The sequence below is a fragment of the Misgurnus anguillicaudatus genome, chromosome 24, assembly GCF_027580225.2.
Source record: "Misgurnus anguillicaudatus chromosome 24, ASM2758022v2, whole genome shotgun sequence".
Lineage (NCBI taxonomy): Eukaryota > Metazoa > Chordata > Actinopteri > Cypriniformes > Cobitidae > Misgurnus > Misgurnus anguillicaudatus.
The window spans coordinates 1,747,663-1,764,706 of NC_073360.2; the positions used below are offsets into that span (position 1 = coordinate 1,747,663).

Consider the following 17,044-nt stretch of genomic DNA (forward strand, 5'->3'; position numbering starts at 1 on the left):
CCAGTACTCTATCTTAAATTTTATCTCAAACGTCCAGCAGAAACCTTAAGCCCACATCAACTATGAAGACTGCTTTAGGAGACTTAGGAACAGAAGGAAAATAGAATTTGCAGGCTCTAAGATGCCCACAAAGTCTATCAGAGCTAAAGAAGAGTCTACTGGTCAATGGAGATTTCCACTTAAACCTTGTGGGATTTGAACCTGGGTCTCCCATATGGGAGAATCAGTGCTCTAACCACTAGACTACAAGGATGAGTTGAAGCTGGGTCAGCAAAACCTGGTCCTGTGTATTGCTGCCTATGCTCAGACTGTTGGCTGGCTGGTACAGTCAGAGTCAATCCCACAAATACATGAAAACTATCAGATCTAAAGAAGACTTGTTTGCTTCTTTCAAAACCCAAAGACACTGTTGGCATCTGCTGTATTTTTTGCTAATTGTATGTCCAGGACTCTTTCTTAAATTGAAACTTACATGAAAACATTTTGCTTGAAAACACTACATGTTATGTCCAGTACTTTATCTTTAATTTGATCTCAAATGTCCAGCAGAAACCTTAAGCCCACATCAACTATGAAGACTGCTTTAGGAGACTTAGGAACAGTAATAAAATGAACAGCCTACTGGCTTTGGGAAGGGAAAATAGAATTTGCAGGCTATAAGATGCCTACAAACTCTATCAGAGCTAAAAAAGTGACTACTGGTCAATGGAGATTTCCACTTAAACCTTGTGGGATTTGAACCTGGGTCTCCCATATGGGAGAATCAGTGCTCTAACCACTAGACTACAAGGATGAGTTGAAGCTGGGCCAGCAAAACCTGGTCCTGTGTATTGCTGCCTATGCTCAGACTGTTGGCTGGCTGGTACAGTCAGAGTCAATCCCACAAATACATGAAAACTATCAGATCTAAAGATTTGTTTGCTTCTTTCAAAACCCAAAGACACTGTTGGCAACTGCTGTATTTTTTGCTAATTGTATGTCCAGGACTCTTTCTTAAATGGAAACTTAAATGAATACATTTAGCTTGAAAGCATTAATGTTATGTCCAGTACTCTATCTTAAATTTGATCTCAAATGTCCAGCAGAAACCTTAAGCCCACATCAACTATGAAGACTGCTTTAGGAGACTTAGGAACAGTAATAAAATGAACAGCCTATTGGCTTTGGGAAGGGAAAATAGAATTTGCAGGCTATAAGATGCCCACAAACTCTATCAGAGCTAAAGAAGTGACTACTGGTCAAAGGAGATTTCCACTTAAACCTTGTGGGATTTGAACCTAGGTCTCCTGTATGGGAGAATCAGTGCTCGAACCACTAGACTACAGAGGAGGAGTTGAAGCTGGGCCAGTAAAATCTGGTCCTGTGTATTGCTGCCTATGCTCAGACTGTTGGCTGGCTGGTACAGTCAGAGTCAATCCCACAAATACATGAAAACTATCAGATCTAAAGATTTGTTTGCTTCTTTCAAAACCCAAAGACACTGTTGGCAACTGCTGTATTTTTTGCTAATTGTATGTCCAGGACTCTTTCTTAAATGGAAACTTAAATGAATACATTTAGCTTGAAAGCACTAAATGTTATGTCCAGTACTCTATCTTAAATTTGAACTCAAATGTCCAGCAGAAACGTTAAGCCCACATCAACTATGAAGACTGCTTTAGGAGACTTAGGAACAGTAATAAAATGAACAGCCTACTGGCTTTGGGAAGGGAAAACTGAATTTGCAGGCTATAAGATGCCCACAAACTCTATCAGAGCTAAATAAGTGGTTACTGCTCAAAGGAGATTTCCACTTAAACCTTGTGGGATTTGAACCTGGGTCTCCTGTATGGGAGAATCAGTGCTCGAACCACTAGACTACAGAGGATGAGTTGAAGCTGGGCCAGTAAAATCTGGTCCTGTGTATTGCTGCCTATGCTCAGACTGTTGGCTGGCTGGTACAGTCAGAGTCAATCCCACAAATACATGAAACTATCAGATCTAAAGACGATTTGTTTGTTTCTTTCAAAACCCAAAGACACTGTTGGCATCTGCTGTATTTTTTGCTAATTGTATGTCCAGGACTCTTTCTTAAATGGAAACTTACATGAATACATTTAGCTTGAAAGCACTAAATGTTATGTCCAGTACTCTATCTTAAATTTGATCTCAAATGTCCAGCAGAAACCTTAAGCCCACATCAACTATGAAGACTGCTTTAGGAGACTTAGGAACAGTAGTAAAATGAACAACCTACTGGCTTTGGGAAGGGAAAATAGAATTTGCAGGCTCTAAGATGCCCACAATCTCTATCAGAGTTAAAGAAGTGACTACTGGTCAATGGAGATTTCCACTTAAACCTTGTGGGATTTGAACCTGGGTCTCCCATATGGGAGAATCAGTGCTCTAACCACTAGACTACAAGGATGAGTTGAAGCTGGGCCAGCAAAACCTGGTCCTGTGTATTGCTGCCTATGCTCAGACTGTTGGCTGGCTGGTACAGTCAGAGTCAATCCCACAAATACATGAAACTATCAGATCTAAAGAAGATTTGTTTGTTTCTTTCAAAACCCAAAAACACTGTTGGCATCTGATGTATTTTTTGTTAATTGTATGTCCAGGACATTTTCTTCAATTGAAACTTACATGAACATTTAACTTGAAAGCACTAAATGTTATGTCCAGTACTCTATCTTAAATTTTATCTCAAACGTCCAGCAGAAACCTTAAGCCCACATCAACTATGAAGACTGCTTTAGGAGACTTAGGAACAGTAATAAAATGAACAGCCTATTGGCTTTGGGAAGGGAAAATAGCATTTGCAGGCTATAAGATGCCCACAAACTCTATCAGAGCTAAAGAAGTGACTACTGGTCAATGGAGATTTCCACTTAAACCTTGTGGGATTTGAACCTGGGTCTCCCATATGGGAGAATCAGTGCTCTAACCACTAGACTACAAGGATGAGTTGAAGCTGGGCCAGCAAAACCTGGTCCTGTGTATTGCTGCCTATGCTCAGACTGTTGGCTGGCTGGTACCGTCAGAGTCAATCCCACAAATACATGAAAACTATCAGATCTAAAGATTTGTTTGCTTCTTTCAAAACCCAAAGACACTGTTGGCATCTGCTGTATTTTTTGCTAATTGTATGTCCAGGACTCTTTCTTAAATGGAAACTTACATGAATACATTTAGCTTGAAAGCACTAAATGTTATGTCCAGTACTCTATCTTAAATTTGATCTCAAATGCCCAGCAGAAACCTTAAGCCCACATCAACTATGAAGACTGCTTTAGGAGACTTATACGGTGGCCGTCAGGGGTCACTGCCTTGCAATGAAAGAAAACACATGCAAATAGAAAAAACACCAGCAAATCAAGAAAACATCTTCATCAGTTTGACAACACATGCGATGCAGATATCGCAACACATCCAAATACAGAAACGCGTTGCAAATATCACAACACGACCAAAAACAGAAACGCGTTCCAAATCTCACAACACAACGGAAGTGTTTCAGGGGGGTCACAAAAAGTGATGCACCGGTCTGAGAAGTGTTTTCGGTTTACATTCAATTCGTCCGTGGAGCTTTTGTGAGTTTACATCGATCAAATGTAAGTTTTTCTTGTTTATTTTAATATCCTAATTGCATATTTTTTTAGCCTTTCTATTATTATTAGCCTATAGACTCAAATAACTTGACGAAATACATAAACTGTGAAACGTTGTGTTAGCTGGCTTAGTTACACAAATGTCACTAGATAGTGTTCTAAGAGGACAATAAATACCACATTCTTCATTAAAACAAGTAAAAATAACGTGTGTGTGTGTGTGTGTGTACACGTGTGTTTCTATGGGAGGTTTTTGTGCTAATAATAGCTTATTGAATGTCTAACCAAACGTCTTGTGTGTGTGTGTGTTTTATTTTCAGGCAGCAAACATACTGTTTATAACTATATATAATAGTGTTAATTCAAGTTGTTTTTCATATTTTATTTACACATTTATCAGTTTTATATCATCTCTTTTATTAACGTCTGAAACTTGTTTAATTTATATTGTGTGCTATGTGATTTTACGAATAGTTAACATAATTATTCTGTATTTTGTCTTTTTATTCTTCTAGGAAAGCTAAAGGACCTGCTATTACATTGAGAGCATCCTGAGCAGATGCAGTGTGATATGGTAGCATGATAGAAATTAACTGCAAGAGCCTGTAGAGAGGGATAAAGTCTACTGAGAGGAACACCACTGCCTTCCTTTTCACATTTGACAAACTAACGCACCAAAATTAACCAGAGTTTTGTTAGGTAGCTTTAAATTTGAGCTTGGGGCTTGTGTCAGACTGGTCTATCATTGTATCTATTCCAGAGCAAGATTTCTACTGCAAACTAAATAAAAATTAAATTGCATTAAAAAAAACATTTGTTTACTAGCTTAAAACAACATAACATATAACAAATAACACGTTTTCTAATTGTAACACAATTTTAAGTTAAAGTTAAGCATCAGGGCCATAATTTGTATTTTTCATTAGTAACAGCTTATGTTTTGTAGCTCAACTTCTGACAGTTTTAGATGCTGGTAGGTGATAATCTGGTCATACAGATTTACAATGTCAATGTTAATCTGAGAATGGTGATTATTTGTAATTATTTCTCTTGATTCTTTGTAGACCACTGCATTGTATTTCATATCATATCAGCTGCATATGAAGATGCATAAATTGGATTGACATTAAACATCTTGTTCAAAGATTCCTCTCCTGATTTTCTTACTGGAATCTGCTCCATATTTAGCCACCTCAACCAGCTAAACCTTAAATGTAGTGAAGCTAACTACAACCAGAACATCAATCTTATCGCTTTGACATGTACTGTATGACTTTTATTTGAATGAATAATACTATAACATCTTACAATGTTGATACTTCTTTTTAATTCCTGCTTAGAACTTCTCGTAAAGGACAATGCTGTTAAAAAACTTGCAGTAAAGCTGATTGATTGCCTATTTGTTTACTACAAATACCATGGCTATATGCAAATACAGTAACAAAACTGTTTCTTTTCTATCATCCTTGGTAGGTTATTTTCTATTTTTATCAAATTACTTACATTTTAAGATTATAAATCTTGCTGTTTCCTTTTCTTCCCTAAAATGAAAGAGTGTTTTTAAAGGAATCAAAGAAATTATTTTAAATATTCTCTCTTAAATATGCAAATGAAAAATGCATTTGAAGTTTAAAGCCTTTATTTTCATATGTATAGATATCTGTACAATGACATTCTTCCTTTTTATTGCCACATTACATTAAACTGTGGTTGTCATTAAAATAATAAACTAGAAAGAAACCTGTTATACAATATAATGTTGTCTGTGCAGTGTAAGTGTGACATGTTTGCCAAGTATGCAGCGCATACTCAAAAATGTGACCTCTGCATTTAACCCATCCCAGTAAATGGTGAACACACATGGAGCAGTGGGCAGCTATTCCTTCAGTGCCCGGGGAGCAATTGGGTTTAATGTGCCTTGTTCAAGGACATCACAGTCGCAACCTGCCGGCAGAGACGGAAACTGGAACTGGCAACTTTCGGGTTACAAGTCCAACCCTCTAACCACTACGCTATGACTATGTGTATCAAAACCTGCAGTATTAAACTAATGTTTGTGTAGAGATTAAAATAATGACAGTGATATTGGGGTCAATTAATGTTTTTGACATATTGAACACTGAGGGCTGCTGGATAAAACGGTTCCTCAATCTTTACGTCCTGTAGCTTACACTTCTGTATGTATTGCCAGAGGATGTAGGTGGAAACAGTTTGGTATAAGTGGGCATTTTAACAATGGAACCGGCTCCTTTCTGTACTGTGTTCCTCTCAGTAGACTTTATCCCTCTCTACAGGCTCTTGCAGTTCATTTAAATCATGCTACCATATCACACTATGCATCTGGTCAGGATTCCCTCAATGTTAAAACAGGTCCTCTAGCTTTCCCAGAAGAACAAAAAGACAAAACACAGAACAACCATGCCAACCACTCGCAAAATCACACAGCACACAACACAAAACAAACAAGTTTGAGACATAACAAAAGAGACGATATAAAACCGACAAATGTGCAAATAAAACATGAAAAACAACTTGAATTAACACTATTATATATAGTTATAAACAGTATGTTTGCTGCCTGAAAATAAAACACACACACACAAGACGTTTGGTTAGACGTTCAATAAGCTATTATTAGCACAAAAACCTCCCATAGAAACACACGTGTACACACACACACACACACACACGTTATTTTTACTTGTTTTAATGAAGAATGTGGTATTTATTGTCCTCCTAGAACACTATCTAGTGACATTTGTGTAACTAAGCCAGCTAACACAACGTTTCACAGTTTATTATGTATTTCGTCAAGTTATTTGAGTCTATAGGCTAATAATAATAGAAAGGCTAAAAAAATATGCAATTAGGATATTAAAATAAACAAGAAAAACTTACATTTGATCGATGTAAACTCACAAAAGCTCCACGGACGAATTGAATGTAAACCGAAAACACTTCTCAGACCGGTGCATCACTTTTTGTGACCCCCCTGAAACACTTCCGTTGTGTTGTGAGATTTGGAACGCGTTTCTGTTTTTGGTCGTGTTGTGATATTTGCAATGCGTTTCTGTATTTGGATGTGTTGCGATATCTGCAGCGCATGTGTTGTCAAACTGATGAAGATGTTTTCTTGATTTGCTGGTGTTTTTTCTATTTGCATGTGTTTTCTTTCATTGCAAGGCAGTGACCCCTGACGGCCACCGTATAAATGTATTAATGTAAGTTTCAATTTAAGAAAGAGTCGTGGAAATAAAATTAGGAAATAATACAGCAGATGCCTACAGTGTCTTTGGGTTTTGAAAGAAGCAAACAAATCTTCTTTAGATCTGATAGTTTTCATGTATTTGTGGGTTTGACTAAGACCAGCCAGTCAACAGTTTGAGCATAGGCAGCAATGCACAGGACCATATTTTCCTGACCCAGATTCAACTCATCCTCTGTAGTCTAGGGGTTAGAGCACTAATTCTCCCATATTGGAGACCCAGGTTCAAATCCCACAAGGTTTATGTGGAATTCTCCATTGACCAGTAGTCACTTGTTTACCTCTGACAGAGTTTGTGAGCAGATACTAGCCTGCAAAGTCTCTTTTGCCTTCCCAAAGCCAGTAGGTTGTTCATTTTATTACTGTTCCTATGTCTCCTGAAGCAGTCTTCATAGCTGATGTGGGCTTAAGGTTTTTGCTGGAAATTTGAGATCAAATTTAAGAAAGATTCCTGGACATAAAATTAGCAAATAATACAGCAGATGCCAACAGTGTTTTTGGTTTTGAAAGAAGCAAATAAATCTTCTTTCGATCTGATAGTTTTCATGTATTTGTGGGTTTGACTCTGTACCAGCCAGCCAGCCAACAGTTTGAGCATAGCCAGCAATACACAGGACCAGATTTTGGCAGCCTGGCTTTATAACATCCTCTGTAGTCCAGTGGTTAGAACACTAATTCTCCCATATGGGCAATGATCACGAAGTACATTTGCTTGTAAAAATTTGTTAAAAGTACACACATCGGATCACCCTTTACCTTATATTTTGTGAAATAGCTTTAATTTTGAAATAACGTGTTCTATCAAAAATAGTTAATTTTATGTGGAGAGTGCAGATATATTAACTGATGATAAAAGAATCGAATCAAATAGATTTCATTTAAAAATGTATGCAAGTTCACGGAGATATTGTTTGTACAAAGATTATACTCCAGCTACTGCTGGAGCTCGAACTGCTACTTAAAAGATCCATATTTGTTTGTTTGTCCGTTAACCAAAAATCGTATATGAATGGTTATTGACTACACGCGAGTGGAAATGCTGGCTCTCTTCTTCTGTGTGACAAGTGAGTGTCAGAACAGACTCATAACGTCTCGCAGCGTCACCTTGTGTACCGGCATATATCTGTTTTGTATTAAGTGCCATCTATTGTCCAGGGAGTGAATTTGCACCTCACTCAGCTCAGTGTCAGTAAAAATCGTTTGGGTGTGAAAGCAGAAAAACGTCACGTAAAACGTCGACGATAAACGGGCACGAAAAACCTGTGTGTAAAAACCTTTATGGATTTATTTCCATTAATGTATCAGTGTGTGGTTCTATAAACAATCAGTATAAAGGAAAATCAGTATTAAATTTAAGGTAGTAACAATAAACAGCATACATATAAACATTTGCACAATTAAGCTGAAAAAACAGTCAAATATATGATTTAGTCATATTATCCACTCATATTCAAATGAATATAGAATAATAGGCTATATGGGCTCAAAAAATACAATGGCTAAGCATTTTCAGTTCGGCAATCTACTGTTATTAAACTAGATATAACCCATGCATAGGAAAATCATTTACTTCTAAAAACTACTAAATGAATCAATAGCCATGCAATCTTAGTAAATATAATATTAATTATATAAACAGCCAAAGTTAGGATCGTATGGGCTTAGGTCTGTGACCTAATTCCACATGTGTGTATATATATATATATATATATATATATATATATATATATATATATATATATATATATATATATATATATATATATATATATATATATATATATATATACATATATCCTATGATAATAACTATAAACATACATAAGTAAAATTAACCCTATAACATATAACTTACATTTAGATGCACGCACACAATTACACTATAACTATCTCCATCATTGATGCAAACTTTCTTGCCATCACTGCCTACCGATTACTGCCACCGACTGAACTTATTAGCACTTTCCAGAACGTCCTCGTTTGTCGTATACATTCCGCTTTGGGGCACTAAGAGCTCGTCTTTATGCAATAAATGAAATGATTGTAAAAGTATACTACAGATATATTGTTGTATAAAGCCCTTCTTAACATGCATCATTTCCTCAGTTGCCACTGAGACAGGAGAAATACAGATTTCAGTGTTGCACTTCCTTCTTTCAATGATGTAAAAATCATAATTTTGCCTCATTGAAAGCAGGAAGTCCAATATCTTTGTTGAGGGGGTGAGACTACAAACACCCCTTTTCTTGGTCAAATAGGCACCAAATTCGAAATGTATGTTACATTTCGACTACAACTATGATGCACTTTCAATAAAGATTAATGTTTCTACGGGTGAAATGCTCCTTTAATATTACTGCATGACAGCCAGGTAACATCCGATTACATATGAAGGTTTAATGTAACTTTACAACATCAGGTCACATTGTAAAGGTTTATAAAAAATAACTATGAATTAAGAAACAGCTAACTTTTCAGCAAGACCACCCTGCAATAAATTAAGATGCAGCTTTATCAGAGTCATCAGGAGCTGATCCAGGGGCGTAGCATAACTCCCTGGCCCGCCCAGGCACGTTTAATCAAAATACATTTTTTGTTTACTTTTATTATTCAAATGTATTTAAGAAAATATATTAATATAAACCTGATTTATTGTTGACCGGTGTGTGTATAATTTGCTTTCTAAATAAAATGGAATTGTTAAAGCAAGTTGTAGGAAGCCTCCGGAACGTAATTGGTTGCTAGGGGTTCTGACAGGTAGACTCTGTGGGGAGCGACGGGCTCTGGCAGCCAGCCAGCTAACTTTGCTAACTACTTTTTTAGCTAATATTAAAATTGCCACAATAATGGCTAAAGTTTCTTTATGTTATTTAAAAAAGCAAGAGTTGAGGAAGACGATACGCCACTGCCTCCATCTGCCGAGTCCTACCAGCCCAGTTCTTCAAACTCATCAACCCCCAAGGCGGCTAGTCAGGTGCTGGTGGCGCCGGTTGCCTCTTGCTCCCTGGCGGCAGTTCCAGTGCGCTCTCCCGGTCAGCCTGACACAGGTCGACCCGCCGATCTAATGGCAATTGATGAACCACGTACGACCCAATTTGAATCCACGAATACTACTCGCCTCAAAAACCTGTGCCTTTTGTTTTTTGAAAAATAACTCTGTGACTCTTTGGACTATAATGAGATCATTTCTGTTTTCAACATTAAACCCAGGCGTTTGCGTCTTGTTTTGTAGAATGAAAACTAGGGATGCACCGATAGGATTTGTTTGGGCCGATACCGATGCCGATTTAAACAGACCACTTCTGGCCGATACCGATATTAAACACTTGTATACAATACTATACAGTTGGTCTATTAGCTAGTTTATTTCTGCATCAAATTATTTTTACTGAACATGGATTGGATCTAATTAACATTCAACTGACCAACATAATAAGAGAGGCACAAATTAAGCTTAAACAAATATAATAAGACAGCATGACAACCTTCAAAGGTGGTTTTTGCTATTCAGCATTTATCTGATAAACAACATTAACTATTTTTTTTTACATATAATGGATTTCTTTATGCAGTTAATTAATAAGTAATTTGTATCAGCCTTTCTCGTGCTATTGCCGATATGCTGATGGTTTCAAATTCATCAAAAATCGGCCGATAAATATCGGCGGCCGATACATCGGTGCATCACTAATGAAAACAACAAAGGTAAGCCTGTTGTTTAACTCATTTCCTTAATTTTTGCTCGGGAAGTGATTTAACTAAGTGGTGTGTTGTGTATAGATGTATGCCTTATAGGTTAAGTTACATTGTTTAATTTAAACGAGTTGCCATTTTTTGGCACAAAAGCTTAATTTCCACCAGGCTGATTGCACTGTATATGGTTGATTTAATATAAATTAGGCAGTGTGTTGTTATTCATAGAGACAGAGCGCAGCGCGTCATAACCTGAAAACCACGCCCACCGGGGGGGGGAGCAATCCAACCGTCTCCATTGACTTTGTATTGCGAGAGGACGCCTCCTTGTCATTTCTGGCTTATAACAAAAAACTGAATAATGCCTAAAAGCTGCTGTGTGACAATATGTACAGCTAACAAGCCAAAGAACTAGTCTAAGAAGCTGTCGACCCCAAAAAACGAGCGTTTAAAGACACAGAAATGGATACAGCCAACTTTTCATAGTACTCCTATTAGTAGAACTGCGTCCACTAGGGGGAAACGTAGTCGGCGTTCCACTTTATTCTCCTTAAAGACTGGGTTTTACGGCTCGACAGCTTATAAAAACTTATTTCTGGGTTCTTTGGCTTGTTAGCTGTACATATTGTCACACAGCAGCTTTTAGGCATTATTCAGTTTTTTGTTATAAGCCAGAAATGACAAGGAGGCGGCTTCTCGCAATACAAAGTCAATGGAGACGGTTGGATTGCGTTCCCCCCAGTGGGCATGGTTTTCAAATTTGCATAACTGCGCTCTGTCTCTATTTAAAACCGTGCTCTGCTGAGAGTTTTCATTATTTCAATTTCCTGTCACTTTTAGCCTACTTTATTTCAGGTGAACTGTTTTTGCACTACTGACTAGCCTAAGACTGCCTGGCCTGGTTTGTCTAGCCTTTATTGAGCTATGTGTTGGTTGAACATGTTTAGACAGTGTTTTATTATTGCCTTCGCCGAAAATTGCAAAGAAAAGATGTCACTGTTTTTGCAGATTGTCTATTCTTTTTTCTACTCTAAGGTTTAATTATTATTTAAGTCATTTTATTCTATGAAACTATGGGCCCACTCACTTTTGCCCCGGCCCGCCCAAAATACAATTTCTGCCTACGCCCCTGAGCTGATCCCAAGCGTATATCTGGAAGCTGTTGGTGTATGTACTGGTAAATTACTCGCCGACTGAATGCAGGGGCGCCGCTAGCAATTTTGGGCCCTATGAAAAAATAGGGGGTCAGGCCCCCACCATACCCATTTCGTACCAAACATACAATCCAACCTACTGTAGCTATTCAAAATCTTTGTCTGCAATTTAATAATACAAAACCATTTCTTTTGCTATTGTTTTGACCACAGTTATCAGTATTTATAGATACCTAAAATGTCTGCAGCTAAGATAATTTATTGTGCAAATGTATATTTAATTGAAAAATACAGTACATTAAATCAAATATTCAGAGAAAATGCAACATTCTTAAAGATTAAAGGCGGAGTCAATGATGTTTGAAAGCCAGTGTTGATATTTCAAATCACCTAAACAAACACGCCCCTACCCCAATAGAATCTGGACCTTCTGTTGATAGAAAATATAAACTTGATATCTTTAATGTTGACTGAGTAATGTCATGCCAGCGATTGAAATCATAGTGAAATTAATGCTTGAAATCAAACTGTGATGCTTTTTATCTCACAATAAGATTTGAGGCTTTAGTCTGATTTTCAGAGACAGTCTTAGTGACATACTGTATACTTGAGCTGTTCCACACACGACATTGTAACATTTAAAAATGGTGAACAACAACAATGCATCTTTTCTATGTACATTCTGCCTCAAATAAGACTGGGTCAACAATGCTTGACCAAAGCTTGTATTATAATTATTAGCATTATTTATAAGGTAAAGAACACGTTTTACACACCAGCAGCTTCAGTAAAGCAAAAATAACGACAGATCATTGAAACCGTGAACTTAAAGCATAACTGAACCCCTGGTCAGAGCCTTACTCCACCCACTGAATGTAATGCATGCGATATCAACCCTGTGTAAAGCTGATGAAGATGGTTGTTTCTCAGCAGAGATATGTAGGCTACATTTGTGCAGCTCAACACATTGGAGCAGTTTCTCGGACAGGGTTTACAGGACTCTGCCTTATTTGTTTTACGACATTTTAGTTTTTACAAACAAACCCTACAAAAAAACAAGACACATCTTGTGACAAAACAATGACACTCATATATGTTGAGGTATGTCAGTACAAGGTGTTTTTAAATTATTGTAGGCAGCTCAAATATGCATGTTTGCCTGGGATCAGGATAAGCCCTGTCTGAGAAACCGCACCATTGTTTTCCCATATCAGATGTAGGTTGCTTCAAGTTAAGTTGTGATTTTAAAGTGTAGTTGTGGTCAGAGACGGATGGATCCTCCCATTGTGTTTCTGCATCACAGTTTAGGAACATGTTGAGTGTATCATCTTCACAGTTGTCCACTGCATCACTACACATCAATGCATCTGTGAAAATAAAATAATCATAAACATGTTTATGTTAGCATTTAAAATAAACTTGCATCATGAGAATAAACATATAAATGGCACCCATACTTAAACAACAGTGTGTGAGAGAGAGAGAGAGAGAGATGCACTAAAAAGAGACAGTAACGTTATACACACAACCTCTAACATCAGTGTTAAATAATATGTCGTTTAATAGGTCATTATCAATATCTGAATGAGAAATTAACTGACATTCTAGCATCTGAAATCTCGGTAACTTGTAGGAATCACGTGGGCTACTGTAAGAATGTAATGTACTATAATATCTCGTTGTTGCATTTTATCAACTAATGTTACTGATCTTAAGTGAATAATAGTGAATAAGTGATTCATAGAACGGACTTCACAAATCTAATGTTAGGCGAACAATCACATAGTTAACGTTAGCTAAGTTAGCTTACCTGAAACTGACCACCTTTTCAACACCCGGAGTGGCTTTAAGTTACCAGAACATCATAGCCGAACCATTATTCGGGATAAGGGTGTTCCTCAGTCAGTTTCCCGTCCATTAAAATTGGTAAGAAACAAACATAAGGGCATTTGAGTGAGCTTTTTAAGTTTAACGCGTTGCCTTCAGTCACTGCCTCAGCTGCATCTTTATGCAGCCGGAAGTACGTTGACAAAATGAGCGCAATGGCGCCGCCTTTGTTGTCGTGAAAAATAAGGTGAATAAGAGGTCTTAAAATTGTAAAAAAAGATGTGCTTACATAAAAAAAAAGAAAGAAAAGGTGAATAAGAGCATGGCCATAGCCAGCTATGAGGTCACAAAATTTGAAGTTCTCTAAATGACTTATTATGCTGCGTTTCAGGCAACCTGTAACTCGTAAATTACGACTTCAAAACCACGAGTCACGACTCTGAACTGGGAGTACATCGATCTAGAACGAGTTCACGGGTGGGAAGTCACGGGTTTGACTGCCGTTCCAGTGCACTTTCACAGGTAGAAGGTTGTAAAAACACGGGTTACAGGCTGCCTGGAACGTATAGAGTCGTGAGTCGTGGTTTTGAAGTCGTAATTCACGGGCTCAAAAACCTGCCTGGAATGCAGCATTAGTCTTATAAAATGACGTTGGCATCCGTTTATATAATTAAGGTTTTACAGTTTACTGTATAGTTTAGGGTAAAATGAAGGAGATTGACCACGACCGCGGGGTGCAGCATTCACATTGTTGCCAGATCCTATTGTGAAAAATCCTCTTTAGACGTGGTGTTTAATGTTTTAGCAATTAACCCTTGTGTGGTGTTCATATTTTTGTTACTTAGACGATGTTTGTGGGTCTAGTGGACCCAGAGCATTATTATTATTATCTTAAACCAATGCAGTCATTCAAATTTATGTAAGATTGTTTACAGATGTTTACTTTAGCCTTATTGCAAGTAACATAGACAGAATTTATGGTTAATATTTGTCATTTACCACTGGTAGAGGACCATTTATAAACTAAAGTGCTATTTGTTTTTGTAGTAATATGAAATAAAAGAAGAAAATTCTATTCTGATCCAGATATTGGGGGAAACATGTTTATCTTAAATAAGTATAAATGAAACAAAGTTTTTCATCACTGTTGATGTTTAATTCTTTGAACTTTTTGAAATTGTACACATTTGTGCCAGTCTACACAGCACAGGCCCCAACTGAACAGATGCCGTATCATAAGACATCATCCACACTGAACACATAACCTGTTCATGCCAGCCTACACAACACATAAGAAGCACATTTTTACTGTGTAGCTGTGTTGTGTATGCATTTCTTGCATTTTATACACATATACTGTGTCCATCTTATGTCCACACACATTGCAATGTGTTGCTACTGGCCACATATTAGAATGATGAAATCACATGGATAATATTTTACTTTCTCTATTATTCACTCTCTCTCTCTCTCTCTCCCACACACATATCTTTGTGGGACATTTTGTCTCCACAATGTGATAAATACCAGGTACACACACACACACACACACACACACCATAGGGTTTGTGGTAAACCCATGGTTTACAAATGGTAATCAATATACCAAATAACCATGATTACTACACTTTTACTACAATAAAACTATGGATTTTTTGTAAGAGAGATAATGGTAAAATGTAGAAAGTGTTTGGGACAGTGGGTACAGACAAATGTTCATGCTTGATATATTTGTATCCTTGCACCATTACAGCAAGAGCAGAAGGACAAAACTCTGACATTCATCCATCACATATGTACAGACATATATATACAAACACACTCATGCACTCACAGGAGTCCCAGATAGGACAAAAACAGAGTGAAGTTACATAGCACATTCAATTTTTACACTCTTATTAACCCCGGGTCCAGTGGACCCGAACACCACAGAAAACAAGAAATTACCGTAATAAAAAACATATATTGCGAAAAAGTGTCTACTTTCAGGAGCAAGTCAATTTTTTTTTGATATTGCAAATATGAAGAGTTATGGATGGTCAAATTAATAGAGCTTGGTAAAGTGTGTCGCTGCTGACATTAGCGGTCTAATAGGGTTACATAATCATCAATATATTCAGACCCTGACTGTAAATAAAATCCAACGGTAAAAAATTCTCTCACATACACAATTCATGGACTTTTAGGCTAGGAACCTGAGACCAGCCTGGGTTATGTCCCAATTCCATGTCCCACCCCCTACTCTTGTCTGTACTTCTTGTACATACTCTCCTATAAAAAAGCCAAAAATAGTTGACACCTTAATAGTTCATCTTACCATATAAGCGGAGGCTATTTTGGACACTGCATATTGACTGCTTAGCATCCCATACTTGTCCCATTCTGATGTTGTAACTACACCATCTGGTGGCAACCAACAAAGCTGGTATTCAATAGCAATCTGAAATACTTCCTGGTCTGAATATATGAGCATATTTAAAAAGAGCGCCAGTTTGTGATAAGAACTTAGGCTCTTTGACTATTTATTTCTATATCAATTTCATTTTTGATTTAACGGTTGGCACAGCTTTAAAGGGCTGTTTGAGGGTTAAGGCTTGGGTTAGAATTGGGTTATGAATGGGTTTAGGGTAAGGGTTATGGTCAAGTTGTGATGGTTGGGGTTAGGGTAAGTGGGTAGGGATTGCATTGCGGTTACCCCAAAGGGTATTTGGGTATTTTAAATAGGGTTAAATCAACTTACATTTATTTTAAAGACTGCACAAACACACTTCCCAAATATTACAAAATAAGCTTAGATTAGATTTAAATGATAAAACAACAGATGTAGTTCAAAATGGAGGCACTTTTAAGGTGATTAAACATTAGTGAAATATGTCCAAAAATAATCCACTTGTTAGTATGAGGTCATGCATCGCTTCCGGGTCCAACCGATCTGAAATGCCACAAGGAAATAACAGTGCAAAACCACCCGATCTTAATTTTTATCTCCATAACAAAATCCACGATGACAAAGGCATAGACTCATAGACATATACATTGCTGTTGGTGATTCAGTGAGCCTGGAGATGGCAGTGTACACTGCGAGTTTATAAAATGTTCACGGTAATGTGTAATATGAATAGTGCTCATAAACTGCTGTTTAAATAATATCCTCTATTGAAATGAGCTGAACCAGAAACAGAGGCTGTTTCTCAATGTCAAGGAAGTATCCTCGGAAGCCAGAATTTCGAGGATGCTACGTCATCGACATCCGTCGAAGGACTGTTCCAATGTCGAGGATGTCAACCAAGGCCTGAGTCCTTTCGTTCGAAAAATATCCCATATACAGGAAAGGATGCATATGTGTAACCTTTCCGCTCTGAAATAACCCACAATCCTATGCGCGCAGCGTTGAAAGCACCTTTTAACTGACATAATGACGTGCACTTGCTAGCCTGTTCCATTTACGTGTTCCCCAAATTCTAAAGAGGAGCCTCATCTAGACTCTGTAGGAAGTGACTTGGAAAGACTAGTCC

At 37.4% G+C, this 17,044-nt stretch overlaps 1 long non-coding RNA gene across 1 annotated transcript; it reads left to right on the plus strand.

Moving 5' to 3' along the window:
• Positions 1 to 3,430: 3,430 nt before the first annotated feature.
• LOC141361449 (uncharacterized) lies at positions 3,431 to 5,251 on the plus strand. The gene is made up of 3 exons (XR_012367516.1): positions 3,431 to 3,593; positions 4,106 to 4,563; positions 4,655 to 5,251. It is a non-coding gene; the product is annotated as an uncharacterized lncRNA (long non-coding RNA).
• Positions 5,252 to 17,044: the final 11,793 nt, after the last annotated feature.